Source organism: Pinus tabuliformis, chromosome 7, assembly GCF_031772625.1.
Source record: "Pinus tabuliformis cultivar Carrire ecotype Pingquan chromosome 7, CPIR1, whole genome shotgun sequence".
NCBI lineage: Eukaryota > Viridiplantae > Streptophyta > Pinopsida > Pinales > Pinaceae > Pinus > Pinus tabuliformis.
In genome coordinates this window covers 1,369,002,556-1,369,028,469 of record NC_142293.1, presented here as the reverse complement: position 1 = coordinate 1,369,028,469, position 25,914 = coordinate 1,369,002,556, and positions in this window count along the sequence as shown.

Genomic DNA, 25,914 nt, shown 5'->3' with positions numbered 1-25,914 from the left:
ACTTTGCCATAATCCCAAAGAGCCAAGTCAAGATGACAAAAGCTCAAGGAGACGTAGCCCACGATATTCGGGTGAACTCCTAGATTAAATTTGTTGTTATGTGTGGTTGTTTATTTGCTGCATTATATGGTTGTTATACATGTTTAATATTAGCAGAAACAAATGGAATTAAATCACTTAAATAGTTAAAATAAAACATACACTAGTTTCAAGTATTTAATTCCGCAAATGTCATATATAAGTTAGATCATTTATTTGTCAAGCTTTGAGTGGGAGGTTCTTGTAAGCATAACAAGTTGTCAAACCCCCATTTCAGATCAAGTGGTATTACAACAAGTTTCTTGATTGACAGAGCAATAGGTTGCTTGATTGACAGAGAAAAAGGTTGCTTGTTTGACTTGAAAGGTGTTTAAATAGTATAAAGAATTTGATTGTTTCACTGTTTGTAAACTGACTATTGCTTGAGTTTGCAAAGGTAAAGGGAAAGCTACTGATAGCTAAGTCTAGGAGAGGACAAGAAGAAAGAAGGGATGAAGGCATTCTCCTTACCCAAAGGACCTCAAGGCAACCCTTGAAGCACAAGAGGATTCGTTTGCAAAATGCTACTTGAATAAGAGTTTGACTCTACAACCATTTAGTTCAAAAATTTGTCAATAGATTTTGAAAGCTTTCTGAATTTGGTTGAAGTTTTTTTGTTCATTTTTATAATGACAACTTCTACAAGTGAGTTCTCAAAACCCTCCTCCTTCACAAGATTCTTTGATGAAGACATGAAGTGAGACATGTTTATCATGATGGATATGGTGAAACAAATGTATGAAGATGAAAGGAAGAGCACAAAACTTCGAGAGCAATTGAATTCCATGAAGGAAGAGAAGCAATTTTTTTTTGACAAATTGCAGGAAATGGAGAGCCAACTTCATATTGCAAATATGAACCTAGAAAGGATGCATGAGTTGGAGACACAGCTCCTTGTTTCCAAAGAAGCCTTAGTCAAGCATCAGTTTGAAGAAGAGGTAAACAATTCTAGTTTGTCTTCAATTTCCTCTAAGAATGTTTATGTTGGTTCTTTTGAAAAACATACAAGAGGTATAGGGTCCAAGTTGATGTCAAAAATGGGCTATGAAGGAAAAGGATTGGGCAAACATGCACAAGGCATTGTTGAGCCAATAATGGTTGAGGAAAGGCCTAAGTATTTGGGTCTTGGCTATGGACAATCTTATGGAGAAAGTTCCAAAGCAGCCATGAAGGCAATTGAAACAGTTCCTAGAAGGAGTTTCATTTTAGGTTCTCTACCTCAAGTTTGTAAAGATTGTATTCATGGGGAATGCAATAGTTTGAAACATAATTTGCAAGAAGAAGGTGTTCATAAGCATGCACTCGAACAAGAAAGTTGTGAAAGCTCTAAAATCATTGAAGAGAATGATGGTGTTCCGAAGGGAACCAATTCTTTATTCAATTCACCTTCTCATGAAGGCAACAAAGGTGAAAGAGGAAGGTATAAATCTGATTTCAATCACATTCCTTTTGATTATGTAAAGCATGGTAAATTTCCACATAAGCATTGGAAACAAATTGCATGTTCCTTTTGTGGCTTGGTTAACCATAGTGTTTCTAGATGTTGGAAGAAAATGGCCACATACAAAAAACTTTTGAAGAAAAGGAGGCAAGAAGCCAAAGGTCCATTGGACAAGGAAAATTATGTTGTAAAAAGGATGAACATGTGTTGCACTTATTGCCATAAGCAAGATCATATTGCTGAAAAGTGTTGGACTTTGAATCCAACAATGCTTCCACGAAATTTGAAGAAAGTGGAAAAAGAGAATGGAAAGAATGGAAAGGAAGTTTTCATAATTGATGTGTTTCAGGATGGTTCACATGTTGATGTCGATGTGCAGTTAAAGGAAGTGCCTTTGATGTGGATTGGTAAGAAATGGTTAGAGTTCTTATCCAATTAAAGGTTGAATGTCTTTTGATTTGATGCATTTCTTTGCCGATGGAATGCAAGTTGCAGGGTTTTACCAAAAAAGTGAATGAAAAGTTGAGTATGAGACTCGCTTTATTCCAGAAAAATTATATTCATTTCAGCTTTGTAAGTTCATGTACATATGATTGAGGATCTTGTACTTATGATTGTGCTTGAGAGAAATTTGAAGAATGGAATACATGCATGAGAATGGTATGTATAAACATATGAATGTTGATGATTTCATTTTATTTGAACATGTATGTGTAATTGACTTGATGGTCAATTGCTTTGTTTAAACATGCATGCAATTTCATGTCGACTTGGAAAAGTTGATTATGTCTCCAAGATTGAAAAAGGAAGTGATGAAGTGTTTCACAAGAGGTGGAATTCTTTCTACTTTGACAAAGAATCGTCAAGTTCTTTTTGTACATGTTTGACCTGGAGAGCCAGTTGTTTGAAAAAGGTATGTTTCTGTCAGCTTGTGATTTAGTTGATCATTTGTATACAAGATGTAAAGAGACATGATGATGATTTACATGATGTGAATTTATGTTGTTAAGTTATTTCCTGCATTATGTTGTTTTTGACAAGATGTCAAAAGAAGATTTGCAGTAGCAAAAGTCGCCATAGAAGTGGCTTGGTAAGAAGTGGTTTGACTTCTTGACACAGTAAAACATACTTTCATTGGTACATATGCAAATTTCAGTTAAGTATGCATATATTTGTGATGTAATCTCACGTTTGTTTGAGCCACCTTGGGTCGATGATCAAGGAAGCGATGTTCAGCTACCTTCTGTAAACTTCTCAACAGAAATTCTGAATGAGTTCAAGGAAGATAGTTCTTAACAGGAGGACAAGCGCATCCAGGAAGGGAAGTGTCGACTACCTTCGAGTTTTGGTTCAAAGGCACTAGCCATGCAAGGCAAGTGTATGGAGGCTAAAAGAAGAGGGTGTTGTACTCTCATCTACTATATAGATCAGTATATCAGTCTTTTGGGGTCCAAAAGATTCCTAATGGGGAGGAGTGATCAGATATTGATCCAGGACCTTAATGATAGCTCAAATTTCAAAGTGTTCGAAAGAGTGTCAAACTTGAGCGACCAGATAGATCTCGTCTTCCTAATTTCGTCGCTGCAAATGGTTCAAAAAACCGATATCGTATGAAGGAGTTATCGCAATTTGAAAAGTCCAGTAAACTGCAATTTATGGACATTTGACCAAGATTAATATGGTTTAAGCGCTAAACCTTTCCTTAAGGGCTTTTCTTAAAAGTGTGAATTAAGCACGTGGGTAGTATTCAGAAAGTTGGAAATGGTATCTCGCGCGGACTAAAGGTTGGAAATGGTATTTCTAAATTTCATGCGATTACCCTTAGCGAGCAACACGTAGCACAAGAAAAGCACTTTTCTCACGCGCTCTCAATCTGATATCGATCGAGTAAGATTTCAGGCGAGATTGCATGACAGATGTTCGATTGGACGGGTCACATCGACGATGGAGATCGTCTGGGTTAGTTGGTGAGCGGATGACGCGATATCCATTGGATCAAGTGGGATAGATCGACGGTGGATATTCCGCTATTTGAAATGCTTCCAATGAGGATTGTCCCTGACCGCCAGGATTATATCGCCTCATATGCGCGCCCAAAATTAATTTTAATAGTCGCCTCCGACGGTCAGCCTGGTGGAGTGGATAAACTTAGGCGGATATGCTAAGTTTAGCTGGAGTTAGGTGTAGTTCACCAAATTTTGTGGAGTATCCTTAGGGGATATTGATTAAATGCACTCCAGGAGTAGTTTTCATACAGAGCCAGAGAAAGAGAGTGAGTGAAACAAGAGGCTAGCTAGGCTAATTGGAGCCTTCTGAAGCCAATGTAATAGTCGAGAGATGCCGAGGAAGTCATCTTCATAGATATTTTCATCCAGGGAGATTTTGGAGCTCAAGGCCACTAGCAGTTGGAGGCAATTGTAGGAGCTACCAGTACTCGTTCTCAGCAAACCAATAGTCATTCCTGACTGTAATGAGCATTCTGAATCCATTACAGGGATTTGAAAAAGTATTTGGAGACTTCTAAAGGCTGAGATGATATATGGAAGTTTCAGGAAACCCAGTGCCAACCATGGAGGAAGGCCTAGTTTGGGGATGCAGTGCTCATTTTGAGAAAATGATCATTCTATTGTTGGTGTCTGATATGTGCTGGAGACAGTAATAGAGGTTTTAGTGATAGTTAAAGGATTTTGAAGGAGTTAGTGCCATTAAGAAGCTCAGGGTAGCTCAGAGCACTGATTGAAGGAATCAAGTCTAATGGAGCTTAGATCTGTTTGCAGAGTGATGACAACCATGAAAAGGATGTAGATGGTATTCTAAGCCCATTGGTTCAGTTCAGTAACCTTTGGAGTTAAGTGTGGAACTTGTAAAAGAAACTTTGCCATAATCCCAAAGAGCCAAGTCAAGATGACAAAAGCTCAAGGAGACATAGCCCACGATATTCGGGTGAACTCCTAGATTAAATTTGTTGTTATGTGTGGTTTTTTATTTGTTGCATTATATGGCTGTTATATGTGTTTAATATCAATAGAAACAAATGGACTTAAAGCACTTAAACAGTTAAAAGAAAACATACACTTGTTTCAAGTATTTAATTCCGCAAATGTCATATATAAGCTAGATCATTTACTTGTCAAGCTTTGAGTGGGAGGTTCTTATAAGCATAACAATTTTTTGAACCCCCATTTAAATAATAGTGCCAAAAATGTTGACGGTGTTGGACCTGCCAACATGTTAGGGGATCTCCCCGATAAGAAGTCCCAACTAGACCTCAAATTGTTTGGTGTAGGAGTCCCAGCATTTGGGTAGTATAGTATCACCTTAATCATAGTTGCACGCATAGGTGAGTAAGATGTCCTTGTTGGTAGCAAGGGTGTGACATGTGGAGCAAGTCAAGGAAGGTGAATGAATGACTCTAACACATGGAACGAGGGAATGAGTGTGCCCCTTGGAAACCTGTGGTAGCATGCAACTTGAAAGGGAACACATGAACAACAAAACATCACAAGCTAGAAAGTAAGTTAGCTAACGATCCAAAGTGATGGTTATACCAACAACACATTTCGATAAGATTCATACAAACATATATAGAAAATTCCATACATACATGCGTAAACAACATTTACATATATCATTAGAGTAACCAAGATAACTGAATTACAATGACAACATATGCATGAAATGTGTTGGCTCTGTTATATTAAGAAAGTGAAAGATCCAATCATACATACAACTATGACCAACCACTAGTCCCGATAGCGGAACATTACAGTCACTGTCGCCTGCTCCTCCAAAGAGATATACTAGCTCTGTATTGTGGAGAAGCCAAGGCTCGTTACAATACACTCCAAGCTTTCTCTAAGATACACTTATAAGCAGCTTGGCTCTCAAAAGCTTGTACAATGAGTTATGAATTTCTATAAATAGAAAAGGGTGGGGTGACCCTTGACATTCCCCTTTGTGACTCTTCACCTACCCTCATGACTCTTCAATTACTACATGACTATTACACTCTACTATCGACACTTGGTATTTCACTTTTACAAGATGTACATTACAATATGCACATATACCCATGTGAGACAAAATTGGCTTGAGTAAGCCATGCAAGACATTACTAAGACTTGGACAGTTGTGGGAAGACCAACTCTTTGACATCCTTGTGATGATCGACAGTGGTGAATTGATGCCAAGCTTGGTAGTCTGTTATGGTGTCTGTGTGCTCAATGGTGACATCCTGCTAAAAGCGCACCCTTGCCTCTGTTGCATCCAGGTACACAGATTTGGCACCTCTTTCCAACTTGTCTGATAACATGTGCATCATAGTCTTGAGTGCAACCAGACCAGCAACATACTTATGCATAGTGTCTGCGTTGATCTCCAAGTCTGCATTGGTGGCTACACACATCAACTCATCAAAGTACATGTCTAGCTCTAGTTGGACTTGGTTCTTTGACTTCGCCTTGGTGAGTTTTCCAATGGATGGGATCGCGTGTGTGCACACAATGACATCCATGCTTCTCAACACCCATGCATGTGAAGCCTGCACAATGGTGATGAGCTGTGGGAGTTCCTCATAGTTCCAAATTTGACTCCAGATGCATGCCTTCAACTCTACCGCCTTTGGTTTCATCATCTTTGGCAAGTGCAATGGGGCTCCCTTGTACCTCATTTTCCATGTTTTCATGTGATCGAAAGCAGTATGTAGATTTAACAAAATACTTTCTCTCCTAGAACAACACTACTGCCAACTGTTGAGATGGACAACTGACTTATGCATGGTGACAAATCTCGAGTACAACATCCGCATAACTGCCTCGAGAGATGATACTTCATCTAGTATCGTTCTCCTCAACTCTGCTCTCAGAGATGTTGTAACCTGTTCTCCTCCCTGCTTGGCCGCTTGTAACTCCTTAGCCATATGCTCGTTCTCAGCTATCAAGAATCTAACACTCGAGATGGTAGCTTCGGCATATGCTTTGGTAGCATCGGCCAATGCTACTAGACAGGGAAAACTTTAAAAATGGAAGTTTATCTTAAAGTTTAACAATCTTAGTGAATCTTACAAGTCCCTAATATCCAAATCCTAAAATATTTGATGAAAATTTTGTAAAAATGTTTAGATTTCTAATTATTTTATAGTAGACAACTTATAATATTGGCAATTTTTAAGGTAAAATAATTTTATACTATAAAATTTGGGCGAATTCATTTTTATAAAAATGGAAATTTGCAAATCTTCTTTTTGGAAACAATCATAGAATATTAGCCCACCTACGAATATTAGCCCCTAAAATTTTCCCTGTTGATGGATGCTTGTGCACATCGGATATGATAACTTGCTCTTCAAACTACGCAGGAAATATGTGGACCTCGGGAGTAGGCACTATTACACAAAATATTGTCACCATGACTATTTGCAGTCAGTATGGGTCTATCATCATTCATACTGTCCTCCTAAGCAAGTCTCAAACCTCAGCTCTTCATGTCAAGCTTTGAAAATGAGAGAAAGACCTTAAAAATCAATAAACCTCTGGTTCTGCACTTTCTCTCACTATTGCCTGTGGTCCTGCACCCCCTGTTCATGTTACCTGCGGACCTGCCCGCTCTGTCTCTAAAGGAGTGGGTGTGGACCCCTGTGAAAGTCAAAAAGGCGCAAGTTTATTCTTAAAAACTCACTTTGGGTTAATTCTAGATGATTCTAGAAGGAATCTTGACATGGATGGTTCGCTCCTAGGTGGTTCATGCATCCCAAAAGTGAAGGAGCTAATCCCTTGATGAGAGGAGCTATCCCTTTGAAGGAGGGCTTTATCCCTTTGAAGGTGGACCTAGTAACTTCCCTCCATTGCACTATAAATTAAGGCATTGGGTTGGTTACTAGAGAGGTTAGAAGCTGAACATTTTTGAGGGTAAATGCTGGTGGAATTGAGACTTCCTAGTTAAGCTTGAGAGGAGAGATCACATACCTTTTGGCTTCATTGGGAAGAGAGTGAAACTTGTCAAAGTAGAGGAGACTTCTTGTTGGACCCTGGGAGGAGCTTGTACAGCATCAAGGCACAGTTGTAAAGTTCTTCTTTGATTGGAATTAATACAATCAGAATCATTTTTCTCAACAAATTGTCTTATGTGATTTGTTTCATGAATTCCTTGATCATCATGATAAGTATGCTTTATTATATTGGCTTTTCAGGTGCTATTTAATTTATGTGATTGTTTCTATTTGCAGATTCGCTACAAGGGAGCTCATTTGGATCAAAGGAGCGAGGCTTCCACAAACTTGCATTGGACCCAAGGTAGCCCTAAAACACTTGTTTGCCTTTGTTTATAAATTGCATATTTAGAGAAAGATAGAGTTTGATTGGCTTGCTTGTCACTAGATATCATTAGATACTAGGGAGGTCGGTCTTGTCTGCAAGAACGACTCATTCCGTGTGACAAAATGGCGACTCCACTGGGGACTTGATTTTTTGATTTGCTTTACTATGACTTGAGAAACTGTGTTTTTGTTTCTGTTTTTGGCTTGTTGTGTGTGGAATTGGGTAGATTTAGTAGATATTGGATTATTTTTTGATTTTCATACTTTTGGGAGAGGACCGCACCCTCTACTTGTAACACAGTGCGGACCTGTCCACACTTTTGCTTTACACACAGAGCGGTACTGCACCTATGTGGACTGCGGGCCTGCGAACCCTGTCAAAGTTTTGAAAAACTTAAGATTTTCTCTTTCAGTCAGCTTAGAATTTGTTTAGGTGTTTTTGCCTCTGCCCAGACCTACATGTGACTTGTCAGGAACTTTTCTTAGGTTAATTCCATTGGTATTAGGGTTTTAGGTGAAATTTCTAGAAGTTTTGGTTGTCGGGCTTGGTTTTCATTTTGGTCTTGTAGTAGCTCAGAGCTTAGAAGCCTTAGAAGCCTCAGATCACCTTGGTTTTTACTGGCCTTCTTATGAGTCTAACCATTTGCAAAATCTGCCTTTGTTGAGGAATCCATCTTGTGTTTCTCTTTGCGAAACTTCAAAAAGACGTGTAAAAGTTTGGATTTAATTTTTAGAAAAGAAAACTAAAATTGGTTGTTTTTTGACTGATTTGTGATTTTGGACAAATTAGTCCTTAGTTTGCTTATAGTTAAGTAAAACATCCTTGAAAAGACATCTTGTAAGCTTTTACTTCAAATAGTTCTTAGAATTTATAAATCTCAAGATTCGATTTTTCCATAGTTTTGAGTGTTTTATGAAAATAAAAAATCTCTTTTGGAAAAAAGTTTGTTTTTGTAGTATTTGAGTGTTTGAAAGAAAAGGGAAATTTTGTGAGCATAACTAGTTGTCTCGTTTTTGAATGCATTGGAAAAGACAAAAAGCTCTTCTTTTGATTTGTTTGTTAAGAAAAAGATTTGTTTTTACAAGCATTTGCATTCTCAACTCTTTCCTAGCTAGAAATCCATTGAAGGGAAAATATTGCTTATCAGATTAAGTGCATTTTTTAGTGATTTCGAGTCGAGTCTTCACACCATAAGTTTCATCTCCGCACCTCTTGACTTAAAGAAAAACCAATAAAAATAACGCTTAAAGTAAAATCTATCTAGTAATCTTTTTATTTCTAAGGCTCTATTACACCAACATAGCTTAGGCTAGTGTCTTGGAGTAGGGAGTAATTAACTCTCCAAGAGAGTAAAACAAACAAGTAGCTATATCTTGCAGTAGGAGATAAAATCCAATTGTTACATCTATGCTCTGGGAAAGCTCCTCTTAAAGGAGAAGCACGAGATCATGTCTGAACCAGTGTGGGAATCAATCCTTCCTCATTGGGAACAATGCCAGATATTCACGTATTAAAAACGGTAAACCTCGGATTAACCATTGTCGAGGAGCCTGGGGTCACTTGTTGGTAAACCTTGGATTATGTCAAGGAGCCTTCGAGGGGATTGAGCTTGTTACTCTGCCCTTGCGTGCGTATCGGATCGTAGACTGTTCCCCTATGTATATTTGTTTCCGTTGGTAACCATAGTGACCATATTCTATAGGATTCTTTCCTAAGGTGACGGTGGAGGGAAGATCCCACTGTACCTGGAGCAGACGTCGGCTAGACTCACTTGGATTTTCTGGGGGGTTCTCTTCACTCGAGACGGTTTAGTGGAGAAACTTGTGCCAGTCTATTCATTAAGCAGGTTGCCGGGGTAACTGTTCCAACTGCCATTTCTGTATTGAACTCTGCGATGTTGGATTTCATCACCAACTAGTGTTTTCAGTACGGAAAGTTACTGTTTGTGTGTGGTTTGATCTCCTAGATTCTTTAGGCGTGTGATTCAAAATTGTTTGGTTCTTTAGAGGCTTTAGGTGGTTTTCATTGAGATTTTTCTTTGTTTGCGTGTGAAGTAGTTAAAATATTTAATCGTGGCTGAATTACCGAGGAAGTCCCGTAGACTTCGGGGCCAACCTCCTGAGTTTTCATCGAGCCAGCCTGAAGGGTTACGAGCCCTTGTAACTCCTAGAGACAGTAGAGTTGGGTCACCTGAAGAAGGAGAGTCTTCTTTAGTGGTACATCCTGATTATCAAGCTCTAGTAGTAGATTATAATCCACAATCTGTTTCTGTTTCCGAAGTTACTGGTAGTTTTTCATCTACTAGTGATTTAGGTGAGGAACCTGATATATCTGAACCTGAAACTGAATTTGCTGCTACGCCAACATCGGGATTTTCCTCTCCAACTTCTAGTGGTCCTGGTTCACCCAGGGTAGAAAGAATAATTACCCAAAATCTTCCTTCTGGACTTATAGCTATTGAAGAACTTGCTACTCCGGAAGAAGAATGTATCCCTATCCCTGAAAATCAACCTGTTATAGAACTTAGGGAGGGTGAATCAATCTTTTACAGTCCACCTAGGAGAAGTGCTTGGTATCTTTCATTGACCAATTTTTTGGAAAACCCAGGACTAAGTTTTTCACCACCTCGTATTTCTTTTCACCCAACACCTAGGGGTTACTATCCTCCATTAAATATGTCAAGACAGTCGTCCATGTTTTCTCAATCTCCAGAAACCTTTTTATACGGCGGTCCTTCTATTCCCTCTGGGTATCAGTCACTTACTGGTACTTTTTCGGGAGCATCTCCTCAACCTATTGAACAAGGGTTATTAACCAGAAATAATGGAACTAAGCAGTTGAGTGTAGAAGATATTCTTATGATGTCAGGTACTCTTCCTAGTCCTCAACCGCAAGGTGGCCAGTTACCACCTGGGGGGCAGCCTCAAAGTCCTCAATTATCGCCTGGGGGGCAACCTCAAGGTACCCAATTTCTGCCTGGGGGGCAACCTCAAGGACAGTACATACCTACGGGACAGTACGTTCCTCAAGGTCAACCCCAGACTCAATATGTACCTCAAGGTCAACCCCAGTATCAATATGTACCTCAAGGTCAACCCCAGTATCAGTATGTGCCTCAAGGTTATCAACCTCAAGGTCAGTACCCAACCCAAGGTTTCCAACCACCTTCCGGTCAATCATATGTCCAAGGAGCTGGAAATGTACCTTTGAATTATCAACCCTACCCTCAACCCGGTTATGGTCCTCAATATTCTCAACCTGTTATGGGTCCATACCCTGGAATGAACTTAGTGTGGGATCCATCTCAATCTCAACAGGTCTTGCAACCGAATGTACAGTTGTCATCTCAAACTGGACAAACTTTAGTTTCTGGTTCACCCCAGCAACCTGTCCAGTCTACTATTCAAACTTCTGCACCTTCTGTAGTTTCTCAGTCTGGGCCTAGTACGCCTCGTACTCCACCTCAAACGACTGCTGCAACTGCTGCAACATCTGTTCAATCTACCCCACCTACTTCTGGAGTATCGACAGCTCCGGTTTCTACTGTTCCTGTATCAACTCCTCAGACATCTTTACCTCAGTCTGGATCCACAATTCAGACTTCGGTTCAAATGCCTGTAGGACAACCTAGTCCAAGTACGGTTGTCACAAGTCAACCTCAATTTACTTATCAACCGTACCTGGGACATTACCAATTCATTCCTGCTGTGCAGCAGCCAGTCTATCAGTATCAACCGTACCCTGGGTATACATATCAACAACCTCAACAACCCTAGTACGGTCCGGTTAATCCTAGTTTTCCGGGAGGATATAATATCCCAAATGCAATTCCAATTCCTAGTTATCCTGGATATCCTCCTCCTGGGGCTGGTCTCATGACCCAAGGTTTCAGGGACCCTAATCGTCAGTTACTGTTTATTGCAACTTTGGACTTGCCTGAATTGTCGCGCCTTACAAACGATCCAATTAACTATCTTCCGTTTTGGCTGCCAATGCCGAATAAGTTGCCTAGTGATATTCCTAAGTTTGAAGGCAAATCAGGAGAGGACCCGTCAAACCATGTGATGACTTATCACCTCTGGTGTGCGTATAATTCCATTTCAGATGATTCAATCCGTTTAAGGCTTTTCCAGCGCACTCTAATTGGTTTTGCGGTCAAGTGGTACATTGAGTTACCGCGAGCCACTTTTTATAACTTTAGTCAGTTAGCTACTTCGTTTTTAACTCATTTTCAGTTGCCAGTCAGATATGACAATGGCACGGAATTATTAACTTCATTAAAGCAGTCAACGTCCACTTACATTTCAGATCACATTCATGAATGGAGACGTCGACGGCGTTTAGTGAAAGTTTTTATCCCGGATCAAATCTTAGCTGAATGGTTTGTAAAATCTTTGTTACCGAAGATCACTGAGGATGTAGCTAAGGCCGGAGTCATTACTGAAGAGCAAGTAATTGCTCAAGCTCAGTACCTTGACTTAGTTTATACACAGTCAGGTACGTTACACGAGAAAATCCCCGATCTTCCTAAACAAAATCAAATAACTTCAGCTCCTTCAGGGTCTCATGCCGCTGATGGTATGATTTGTACGGTTAATACCAAAAGTAAGAAGAAATCTTCCAAGAATTCTTCTCCTATCATAACTTTACCAGATTCCCCGACAGGAGATTCTTCCGTGGAAATTTCCACTATATTCATGTTGTAGAGTCATCTACAGCCAAATCAAAATCCGGTGGTAAGAAGAAAGGGAAGAAGAAAAATAAAACAGATAAAAATTCGAAAGAGAAACCAGAAAAAATGGAATCAACTAATGAGAAATGCAAACCTCGTTATCCTTGTCTCATTTGTGACGAAGAGCATTTTACAAGAGACTATCCTCATCGTGCAGAGGTTGCGAAAATTATCAAAGGTTCCCAAACGCCTGCTGTTTTGAAGGATCCTTTTCCTAGTCAAGACAGTAAGATGATAGGTTCTTCCTCAAATGCCTCCGAAGAACCCATAATGATGATGTCCCATGTTAGGATTGCGACTCGATCGCATGATTATGGTAGTAAAAGTCCTGTTGATGGTAAAGAAGTAGAATCTTCACATTCGAACCCATCAACTTCAACTCCCGGTTCCGATCCACTACAGATCGAGAAACCTAACCCAGACTTAGTAATCAAACCGCCCGCCAAGGGTATACTTCGAAAGTTAGCTTTCAATCCACATGCGAGAGCGGCTCAGAACTATAACATTGTTGAAGATTTGGCTGTTTCACCTTCAGCAATGTCGGCTTTGGAAGTGTTGCAATCATGTCCAGCACAGCGTAAATTACTATTGTTGGCTATAGGAGCTGTTGACGTTCAGGACTCAAACCTTATAATTTTCGATCTAGAAAATAGTACACCGCGCTTACCTCATCAAATGGCTTTCCAGATCCCAGTGTTAGTCAAAAACAGACCTTGTTACAGGACTGTGATTGATGAGGGAGCCTCAACGTGTATTATGTCGATACAGTGTTGGAGATCGCTTGGTTCTCCTACGCTAAATCAATCCCCGATGATTCTAAAGGCCTTTGATGGCCGTGGGTTTCATCCTTTTGGCATTCTACAGGATTTACCTATAGGGGTTGAAGGCAAAACTGTTAATCTAGATGTGGAGGTGGTTGATGCCCCTCTAGATTACAACCTTCTCTTGGGTCGTAGTTGGTCTTACGCTATGACAGCTGTCGTTTCATCGGTCTTTCGGCTTATAAAGTTCCCTCATAATGGAAAGATCATAACTATAGACTAACTGACTTACTTTTCATCCGACCCAACCTCTTCTGAAAGTATTCAACATGTTGGCAAAACAACTATCCCATATAAGGATGTTGGAGTAGGACTAGTTAAATATTCTGGTCTACTAGGAACTTTTCCTTTTCCTCCTTTCAACGCATCGTCTTCTACTGCAACCATTCATATGATTTCGTCAAACACTATTGTTTATGATGATCCTTGGATCATACCTTCCAAATCTGAGATAGACTCATTTGGTGATGTTATGCCTTTGAGTCCATATGAAATTGCATATCAGGCCGTGCAGTCGTTTTTCGACCCATCTTCAACCAAAATTGACTTAATGAATGTGGTTCATGAGGAATCACTTTCAACATCAAACTCGAATTCAACAACGTTTTCCGAACTTGTTCACACTGATGAGCAAATTCGTGAAATCCTATGTGTCGATGATTTACCATGGGAAGATCTTCATCATAGATCTTCGTTTTTACCTAAGATTGATCGTTTTGAAAATGATTTTTCATCTATTTTTACAACTCAATATGTCAAGGAACCTCAGAATCCAATGAAAAATCTTGATTCAGAGTTAAATTTGGGAAACATTTCTCGAACTATTCCTATTGATATTTCGGTTAAGCCTGGAATTGTTGAAAACATTCATATAGGTGCCTCTTGTATGGAAGATGAAATTCAAACATATAAGGCCCTATTTCAAGAATTCCGCGACATGTTTTCCTAGTCATATGAGGAAATGCCAGGAATTGACCCAGCAATTGTTGTTCATGAAATCAAAACTTACCCGGATGCTAAACCCGTCCGGCAACGTTTGCGTAAGATCCACCCGCGAAAAGCTGCTGCTATTAAAGCAGAAGTTGAAAAATTACTCAAAGTAGGTTTCATTTATCAGATTCCATTAACGGATTGGGTATCGAATATTGTTCCTGTTAACAAAAAGCAAGGGACAATAAGAATATGTATCGATTATAGGGACATTAATTGACCCTGTCCAAAAGACAATTACCCAGCTCCCTATATCGATCAAATCATTGATGATTGTGCCGGCAGTGAAATATTCTCCTTCATGGATGGTTTTTCCAGATACAATCAAATCAATATTCTACCTGCTGATCAACCAAAAACGGCTTTCATTTGTCCATGGGGGACATTTGCTTATTGCAAATTACCTTTTGGGCTCAAGAACACCGGGGCAACTTTTCAAAGAGCCATGTCTTACGCGTTTCATGACATCAAGCACATTGTGCAACCCTATCTCGATGATTTACCTGCTCATTCATTACATCGAGCTGATCATCTCATCCATTTACGAGCAATCTTTATGAGGTGTAGGCATTATCGAATTAGGTTGAATCCGCACAAGTGTGTTTTCTGTATAGAAACGGGTCGGTTACTGGGGTTTTTTGTTTCGAAAGCCGGCATTCGCGTCGATCCCTTGAAGTTTGAAGCTATTGTCAAATTGCCTCCTCCTTCGAATCTTCGCCAACTCCAAAGTTTGCAAGGGAAAGAAAACTTTTTACGTCGATTCATTCCTAACTATGCCGAAATCACAAAGGGTTTTACCTGGTTGTTGAAACAGAATACTCCATTCTTTTGGGATGAGATAGCTGATAAATCTTTTGATGCACTAAAACATGCGTTGACCCATGCACCGTTATTGCATCCTCCCAACTACAACCAGGACTACTTCTTGTATCTCGCCGCCTCCCATTCCACCATCGGAATGGTGTTAGTTCAGGAAGATGAATTCGGTACTGAACATGTGATATATTACCTTAGTCGCACTTTAAATCCAACTGAGCTAAAATACTCACATGTGGAGAAATTGGCATTGGCAGCTGTTCAAGTTGTCCAACGTTTTCGTCATTACATTTTACTATGTAAAACTACAGTAATTTCTGATTGCAACCCTATGATCTATATTTTGACCAAACAATTGCTAGGGGGCAAGTACTCCAAATGGATTGTGATCCTGCAGGAGTTCGACTTGGAGTTTGAAAAGTCTAAGTCGAAGAAATCTTTAGTTTTTGCGGAGTTAATGTGTGACTTCCCGCGTGCTGACACGGAAACTGTGGCGGAGGAGCCCATTGCGGACAAATCCTTGTTTCTAATCAGCACTTTAGATCCATGGTATGGGGGTATCATCGTTTATCTCTAGACCCAATCCTTTCGGCGAGAAATTTCAAGGTCAGAACGTCGAAAAATACGATTCCAGTCCCAACAATTTAAAATTATTGGAGATACTCTTTATCGCCGTGGGGCAGACTCTGTTTTTCGACGTTGTTTAATTCATGAGGAAGCTGAAAGGGTTCTAAATGACTGTCACTCTAGAGCGTGTGGCGGTCATATGTCTGGGTTTGCCACAACCCAAAAGATATTGCACGCTGGCTATTTCTGGCCGTCATTGTTTAAAGATTGTATTAATGCGGTCCGAAAATGCCACAACTGCCAAATTTTTGATCGAAAGATGCGTGCTCCACCTGCTCCTCTCCACCCTATAATTGTCGTCAGTCCTTTCGTGAAATGGGGTATTGATTTTATTACATGTAACCCTCACTCGGCCGGGGGGCATGCGTATATCATCCTTGTGGTAGATTATTTTACCAAGTGGGCCGAGGCGATGCCTACATTTGAGGCAGACGGTAAAACTGCTGTGATTTTCGTGTTCAATCATATAATTGCTAGGTTTGGTGTTCCACAAGCGATTATCATTGATCATGGGCGTCATTTTTGAAACATTATGATGACTGAACTTACAGGCCAACTTGGCTTGCGTCACGACAGTTCAACTCCATATTATCCACAAGCTAATGGTCTGGTTGAAGCCATCAACAAAGTTCTAGTCATCATGATCCGACGAATCATTGGGATTCATAGGTCGAATTGGCATAACATGCTATTTTCAGTGCTTTGGGCGTATCGAACCTCAGTAAAAACGTCAACCGGGTTCACTCCTTTCCAACTAGTTTATGGTCTGGAAGCTGTGTTACCCATTGAATGCGAAATCCCGTCATTGAAAATGGCCATCGAGTTACTTCCAGCCACTTCCGAAGAGGAAAAACGTTTGTTATACTTGGCTCAGCTAGATGAGAATCGACGTGATGCTACATTAGCAATCGAAACTCATGCCAAACGTATTAAAGCTCAGTATGATCGAAATGTTACCCCTCGAAATTTTTCGGAAGGAGACCTAGTCTTATTGTACGATCAAGCAAATGATAAATTAGGCGCTGGGAAATTCGTACCCATGTGGCATGGTCCTTATGTTGTTAAGCAAAAGCTAGCAAAAGGGGCCTATGAATTGGTAGACTTTGACGGGGTCTCTTTAGGTAAACCCAGAAATGGTCTTTACCTAAAGAGGTATTATGCTTAAATCTGGGTGTGGAGATTTTTAGTTAGGTTAGTTTTCTTTCTAGCTGGTGTGTTTTAGTTTAAAAGTGTGCTTAGCTTAGAGAGTGTTTTTCGTCATTATTCCTGCTTATCTTGGTTTTACTCTTGATATTGCAGATGTCGATGCCTCTCCAAACATACATTGGTTTTGCTGATGGTGCTTGTCGTAATACACGGAACATTTCTTCCGCAGCTTGGGTTATCTATTCGCCCTCTAACGAGTTGGTATCTATGCATGGGGTAAGCATCGGTTAAACAACGAACAACATTGCAGAGTATAGTGCAGTGATTGAGTTATTATCTGAATTTATTTCATTTGGGATTCAGAGTTTGATAGTGAGGTTAGATTCTGAACTCGTTGTATTATAGCTTAATAGAGTATATGCCATTAGAAATCCAGTGTTATTGAGATTATTTTTTAGAGTTCGTCTCTTGGAACGTGAATTTGATTATATTGAATATCAGCATATTCCAAGATATTTAAATACATTAGCAGATGCAATCGCTTCTCGAATGTTAAGTAGACATTTGCAATAATCACACAAGTAAATTTAAAATCATTCCATAACATGTTTTACAAGATAAGCCAGTAATAGTGATATAGTATAACATAGGAGTGTTTCAAATATACATCGTCTTCGATCATAGGTTGAAAAACACCTTAAGATCGACAAAAATGATAGTACAAAAAGCAAAAAATGTCATATGTGTCTACAATAAGTGATCATCCTATCACTGGTGATGATCTCAATAAGAAACCACTGTACGGGCCACCTTACAAAGGAACCTCCTAAAAGGTCCTGGACCCCAATCACATAGCGCTGTAGCCTAAGAGGAATGTCATCTATGCCGGTCTCCGGAATGTCTCCTGTCAAACGCTCTAGATGGCTCTCTAATTTGGCCAAGGTCTCTGCTGATTCATTTTGTGGGGCTGGTGCTGCTGCAGCTGGTTGTTTCCTCTCATAGGGCCGGAGAGCGGCTGGTCGCTGTGGACCTACATCTGCATTTGAAACTTTTACTATCAATTTTGGGACAAGATAAAAACAAAAAACAAAAAAATTGAATTAGGAAAATGTTGAAAATGATTTTACCTGAGTCATCCCATTGCTCTCCTGGTGGAAGAGTCATGTCTGGGTCACCATGAAAATCTACCCCAGCATAAGGAAAGTCCTGAATAGAAAAAACCTGGTTTTCCAACCAATGGAAATACTCAGGAGTGAATCGAACGACCTCTGTCCCCTCCTCAGGATGACGGGCCATAACTGCAACCCATCGCATCAGTTTGGGCTCTCGAGGAAGTCCAGCGCCAACAGTGAGGTGCTGTGGGACCAACATTGGGACCCTCTCCAGACCAAAGCTCACGACTAAAGCACCATATCCAAAGGTCTTCAGTTGTCCGTTCTTTGATCTAATCAGTTGGCCTTTTATATTAGCCAACACAGCATCGCACTAGTTGAAGATGGTGCCTCAAAAGCAGTGTACTGCCATCCGCATTTGGGATCCAGTGGCTGCATGTAGTGCTGCGCTCCCGCAGAGCCTGGTAACAATAAATGCAATTACCTTGAGTTCAGGAAGGGATATGGTTTTGATATCTATCCCTTTGTCTCTAGTCTGGTTGTTACAGAACTTTAGCCGGAGGCTATCGACAGATTGGCCACCTGGCCTAGTCCCGAATAGAGTCAAGTGTTCACCTCTCTTAGGCAAACCAGTCAAAAAGTAAATGTCTGCCGGCTCCATTTTGAGCTGGTGACCACCAATGAAGAAGCACTGGTCCTGTATGCTCCACCTGTCTACCAACCACTGCAAAAAGTCCACCTGGGCCCTCATGCCAGGTATGGCCCAGAATTTGTATAAGCCGCATGCCTTCAATGCATCAATCGAAGGTTGATGATTTATCGCGGCGAGATCTACATCCTCATGCTCCCATTCTCGCCAATCAAGCATGATGTATACTCTACATTCAACAAAAAGGCGAATTAGAATGTCTAAAAGCAAATTTTTTGGGTGAATTTTGAGAAATGTAGGTTTAAAAAATCCTTGCTGTGGGGACCGCACCCTCTCTGTTAGAGACAGTGCGTGGGTCTGCACCTTGCCTTCACGGCAGGTGCGGACCCCTGACTTTTTTCCCGTTACGAAAAAGTCGGGGTCCGCAGGTTACCTGTGCTGTGCCTGCGGGCCCCCGCGCACGAGTTTCTAACCTAAGAATCCCTTAAAAAATGAAATTAAAGCCTAAAAACTAATTTGAAATGGATGAAATTAAAGAGTAGGATGATGTAGATTACCTGGAGGAGACGGCGTTCGATTCCAATGGATAGATTTTCCGCAATCTTCATGGGAAGTTTTTGACCAAAAGCTCTATTTTCTCACCCAGAACTCAAACGGTAAAAATGAATTTACAAAAGCCCTTTTTATAAGTTTTTTGAATAAATGAGTTTTTAATTTGTTTATGTTTCACTTTAAAGAAGTAACTTTTGAAGCATTTTTATCCATTTTAAACAGGGATAAGTAATGTTTGAGTTTTTGTTTAGGATAACGGAATTTTCAGGCGAAATCGATCATTTTCAACGGAAAAACATTAGAGTCACCTTTAAGCTCTTTTCTGATTCCTAAAACATGAAAAGATCGCCGAAGTTTTCTTTTTAAACTCGTTAAAACGGAACTAAAAAGACGGTCCTCTTACAGCTCTTTTCTGACCGTAAAAACATGAAAAGATTGTCGGATTTTTGTCGTTTCAAATTCGATATTGGTTATAAAACGACGTGTCATTGATCGCTTTTTTACTTTTTCGGATCAGAGGCACTAATTACGAAAAGTACTCCTTGGTCATAATGATCAAGCGGTTCTCTCAAGTATTATTTTATACTTTTTCGGGCTTGGGAGACACAAATTTACGAAAAAGGACAACCATGGAGTTTTCTTAAGTTTTTTCAGACTCCCTAAAATTGAAAAACGCCAAGTTTCTCCTATACTGGACTCGTTAAAATTTAACAGTAAAGGACCTATTCAATTACAAACAGGAACGGACCACTCCTTCTTAGGGTTCGAATTTAAACTAAGTTGGACTCATCCGAAGGATGAGCTTATAATCAAGCAAATGTTATCCTCCTCAAGCTTGTCAAAAACGAAGAGGTACTTGCCAGAAATGGTGGGGGAAAAGAGAGAAAAATGAGCCTGTTTGTCATACTTTGTAACCACTCTTGAACACGACACTTTTATTCACCTGGGTTGGGAAATCCTTTGCCTAACAGTTGATCAAACCATATTGAAAGTCTTCAGCCGGTTTCTGGGTATTAACTTTGGGTCAATTGTCACCAAACTATCTGCTGTGTCGTTATGTGTTCAAGAGGTCAGTGCAAATAAGCCATTCATCTGCAAAATATTTGTCATCCATTTTGACCATCCCTGAGTCAGTACTTGCAACTAAATTTCTTCAAACTTGATCTATGATTTCGTGTTGTGGGCTTGCCTACGACGGATCGCTTTTTATCGACTTCAGCTTATTATCTGGAAATATGATCTAGAAATCGTCAGTACCTTGGGATCTGCATGCCTCAATGGCAGGTTTCTCGCCTTCGATGATAGGTTGCATCATTGACCTTCGATCGAAGGATTCCGTGACACGTTCGACATCAACACATCTATTCACATCTCATGGATTGTACTGAGTACTTTGAGAGCCATTGAAATTATTGGTGGTTTCTCTCACACTTGTTAACAATTTACATCATTGACTGGTAATCAAGTGGTTTCTACCATGTTCGACTTCGACACATTCATTCGCATGGATAGAATCGTACTATTTCGAGAAGTAGAAATGAAGACCCTGGATCTAGTTTCCGCCATCCAGGCTGTGAGGAATTTTGTATTCATTATACTGTGGACTATTCATAAACAGATGGATGCGTCCATACTGTGTCTATACTTGTGATGTATTACAAGATCATTCCTATATCAGAGCAATAGTTAGTTTTCTAGTCAGTTTTGATCTGAGTATGGGAATGCCTACCTCAGCGATGATATGATCTCATATATATATATTTTGCATTGAATGTTTTTACAGGTTCCAACCGGGCTCTCCACAAGATGATCCTCGAAATGATAAAGTACTTCACTCTTCCTAGATGATAAATGAAATCCTCATCTACTACAGACTTCGCACTTTAGGGGGAAATCTGTTACACAAAATATTGTCACCATGACTATTTGCAGTCAGTATGGGTCTATCATCATTCATACTGTCCTCCTAAGCAAGTCTCAAACCTTAGCTCTTCATGTTAAGCTTTGAAAATGAGAGAAAGACCTTAAAAATCAATAAACCTCTGGTTCCGCACTTTCTCTCACTATTGCCTGCGGTCCCGCACCCCCTGTTCATGTTACCTGCGAACCTGCCCACTTTGTCTCTAAAGGAGTGGGTGCGGACCCCTGTGAAAGTAAAAAAGGAGCAAGTTTATTCTTAAAAACTCACTTTGGGTTAATTCTAGATGATTCTAGAAGGAATCTTGACGTGGATGGTTTGCTCCTAGGTGGTTCATGCATCCCAAAAGTGAAGGAGCTAATCCCTTGATGAGAGGAGCTATCCCTTTGAAGGAGGGCTTTATCCCTTTGAAGGTGGACCTAGTAACTTCCTCCATTGCACTATAAATTAAGGCATTGGGCTGGTTACTAGAGAGGTTAGAAGCTGAACATTTTTGAGGGTAAATGCTGGTGGAATTGAGACTTCCTAGTTAAGCTTGAGAGGAGAGATCACATACCTTTTGGCTTCATTGGGAAGAGAGTGAAACTTGTCAAAGTAGAGGAGACTTCTTGTTGGACCCTGGGAGGAGCTTGTATAGCATCAAGGCATAGGTTGTAAAGTTCTTCTTTGATTGGAAATAATACAATCAGATTCATTTTTCTCAACAAATTGTCTTATGTGATTTGTTTCATGAATTCCTTGATCATCATGATAAGTATGCTTTATTATATTGGCTTTTCAGGTGCTATTTAATTTGTGTGCTTGTTTGTGTTTGTAGATTCGCTACAAGGGAGCTCATTTGGATCAAAGGAGCGAGGCTTCCACAAACTTGCATTGGACCCAAGGTAGGCCTAAAACACTTGTTTGCCTTTGTTTATAAATTGCATATTTAGAGAAAGATAGAGTTTGATTGGCTTGCATGTCACTAGATATTATTAGATGCTAGGGAGGTCGGTCTTGTCCGCAAGAACGACTCATTCCGTGTGACAGGCACTCTACGCGGCTGCACAACTCTGTGTAGTGACTCGTCGAAAGATATGTTGTGAATCTCTGCCTCTGGATTGTCTTCAAGGATTTTTGTGTCTTCTTGATTGCTCTGGACTTGCTCTACTTCTGGATTTGGTGAATCCAGTGGGGTGACCTCTTGGTTCCGAGGCATGAGGTCAATATCCTGATCTGACTCTAGTTGACCTATATCGGTGTCCATTTTCTCTAGGATATGTTCAATCTCTTGATCCAAGTCCTGCTCCTGCGACTGCTCACCCTGTCTGCTCCATCACAACTACTCGGATGAGACTACAACCTGCGTGTTCACAGTTTCATCAATCTATGCATGTTGTACCTATTCCTGTTGCGTTACCTTCTCTCTTCTGTGCAACTCCTATTTTTCCCAAAGTTTCTGCTTCAACTCTTGCAACTCCTTTTCTGTTTCCTCCATCCTCTGTTTCTCTCTTAGCCTTTGCGTGATCCTCTTGTCGTGCTATCATCTCTTAGCCTCAATCTCCAAATCTTCTTTCAACACAAGTGGATCTACTTTGAACTTACAGTTGTGTTCTGCCTTTGCATTGTCAACAACCTTTCTCTTTCCTTTGTCATGTGCAGGTCTGCTACCCTCTGATGTTGATGATGATGTTTCTCTCTGAGATGTTTCTTCCCTCTGCTTTGCTAAACACGCTACAACTATGCCAACTGGTTCATTGAGCCTAGAGAAGTGATAGAAGTATCTCTATGGGTCCTCCTGAAGCCAATGACACACCCTGTGGATCCAAGGATGTTGCACTCTCGTACAATGGTTCTTCACTAGGCAATGTGGGTCATACAGATTGAAACTTCTAGTGCCGAAGGTGAATATTTTGAATTCCTTTCTCTCGACCTCAACATGCTTAAGATTCGGTATCTCATACAACCTGATCTTCAAATGAAGAGAAGGCCAAGGTATCTTCTTCTTCTTGTGCAGTCTCGCTGACAACCTTGTCGAGATGTGATATGACACCTCTTGCATGACGAGCTTGTCCATGGCAAACTTTGGTAAAACATGCGGAGCCTTCTCTGTACATATGAATAAAGGTACCAAGGGGTGATGCATACCAATCTCCTATGTTGATCAATGCCTCCATCGCTACCTGCAACATGCAAGGTGGATCATGCTCAAATATCATTTTGTACATAGGGGTGATGAAGTGGTCTGATAATTGTATGATAACTCCACAAAAGTTTCATTCGGAGAACAATCTGCAATAAGTGTGCACAGAGGTTTGAGAAGGTGCCCATGCCAACCCAAGCCTAAGAACTGCTGACGGGCATAGACTGCATCTAGTATGTAAGCAAACATGTATACCTTCGCTTGCTAACCCTTGTGCGGATGTCAGGCTTCTATCACCTATTCCTTCAACTTGAGGGTCAACATGTTAGACTAGTTGCAAGGTCTTCCTTCACTGGCTAGTTGGTCCAACGTAATCACCCAACTCTGTGGGAAGGTCTTTGTGCTCTCTTGGTCTTATAAGCGGGATGCAAAGATGACCAAGTACTGATATTCCTTTCGCAGTATCTTCATCTTGTAAAACTGGTTGGGTGTTGTCTTGAACTTGGTTGCTCTTTCGCCTAGCTCTTCAATATATCTCTTGAGTTTGCACTATTGTTGGGTCTGCTGAAGGGTTTCTCCATTGTGATCACCGATTGTGGAAAGTGATACATCTCTTGAAAGTCCTTCGCCCTGAAGATAGAAAGACGTGTTCCACTAGAACTACTCACCACCATTTTCTGAGGATCGGTATGTGAGACAATCCAGTGGATCGTGTTCACGCATGGAAACGCGGGATACCTGCATGTAATTCAGTACAAGCCAGAATTGTGAATGTTGACATAGACCCTATGGTCTTCCAAATTTTCCTCAAAAATTCCTAAGAATGTATCATTGATATCTTGACATTTCATCTTAATATATTTGTCTATGAACAGCTTGGTGTCTGCGTGAGTAGGGAAGCTCATAAACACTTTTTCGACTGCATCTCCAGTTGCACTTTCAACAGTGTCCTTCGACCCTGCTCTCTTAGAGGCCATTGTACCTGAAGTGCTGAGAGAAAAACGAACAACTACGATACCTAAAGACATAGAAACACTCATGGCAAGCCATTTGTCAGTTGAAAACCAAAACAACTTTGAGGACTAACATGCAACATACCCAGGTGACTGACTGGGAATATTGCACAATTTTCACAGGGAGGTTGGGAGACTGACTGCCAAAATTGAGCAAGGCATAGTCCAGGTTGTCAGCAGGCTGACTGACTATTTAAACTGCACGATGCACAATCCATCCTGGCCTGTTGAGGGCTGAAACTATGCAATGCATAGTTTCAGTCAACAAGGACTGCAAACCCAGCAAACTACATTGCGTAATTTCTAGGGCCAGCACTACCTCCTAGAATTGTGTAAAGAAAGCTTGGAGGCAAGTGCTGGGCCAGATTTTTGCAGTTTCTAGAGGGAAGGCAGAGCTTTCACCCTCATAAATGTGTATTGCTAGCTGGGCAAGGCAAGGCTCGGGCCAAGGCAGCCTAGACCCGTCAATGGACAACTGAAAACATGAAAAGTTTTGAATGCATGGTGAAGCTGAGTGTAAACAAGAGTGAATGATCATGCATGCAAACAATGAGTGCAAGATTCAGAAAATGGGAAAACAAGCATGTGCGTGAAGCGAGTCGTTGCAACTGCGACTGTTAGTGCAGAAATAGTGTCATGCATGCGATAACAATGAGATGCAATGAAAAACTTGAAACAGTGCTTCTACAAGCTAATGTATTAAAACAACATCAGGCTTCAACAAAACCAAGCAACAACATTCACATAAAGTGAAATACAAAAAGTGACAGAAAAGTAACAAAAGATATGAAAAGCAGACTTACCTGGAAAAAGCTGAGTTGGATGTGTCAAGTGCTCCTAGATGCGATGTGGGATATCAGAGCTCCAAGATCGATGTGAGGAATGAGCTTTGTAGCATCAAATAAATAAGTTTGATAAGGATGAGGTTTATGATGCCACAAAATTAGGAAAAAGCGACACTTGGAGGGAAATTTCTAAAATGGTCTTTGCATGTAAAATCCAGTTGCTAAAAATAGATCCCTGAAATCTATGGATGCTTTTTGATTTTTTGATTTTTTCCTTTTCAGGGAAAAGTAGCCTTTGCATGCAAATCAAGATTGGTCAGTCCTGGAGGGGACCAGTCAACCTGGGAGCACATGCAACAACGTGCAAGCTTGGGAATAATAGTTGTACAGTTTCTGGGTTGAGCAAGAATGGTTGTCCCTCATGTATTGCACAATTTCTGGACGGAAGCCCTAGTTGTCAGTTAGAATTGCGCATTTTCTGAGCTGAAGCCGAGTGTTGGGCTGAATTGTGCATTTTCCAGAGGGAAGGTTGCTTGGTTAGATTGTGCATTTCTAGAGCCCAGTAGGCAGCCCAGCTGGACTACGCAATTTCTATAGGGAAGGTTGGTTCCCCTCCAGAATTTCACAATTTTCTAGGCGAGCACCTTAGCCAAAAAAATAACTAAGACTGGAATGTCAGCCTGCGGGTGGGAGGCAAACAACTTGACCAACACAGGCTAGTAAGCCACTGAAACTTAGCTAAAGCCTATGTACTTGGATAGTGAAAGACATGCTGCTAAGGATGGTTGGTAGGGAGGC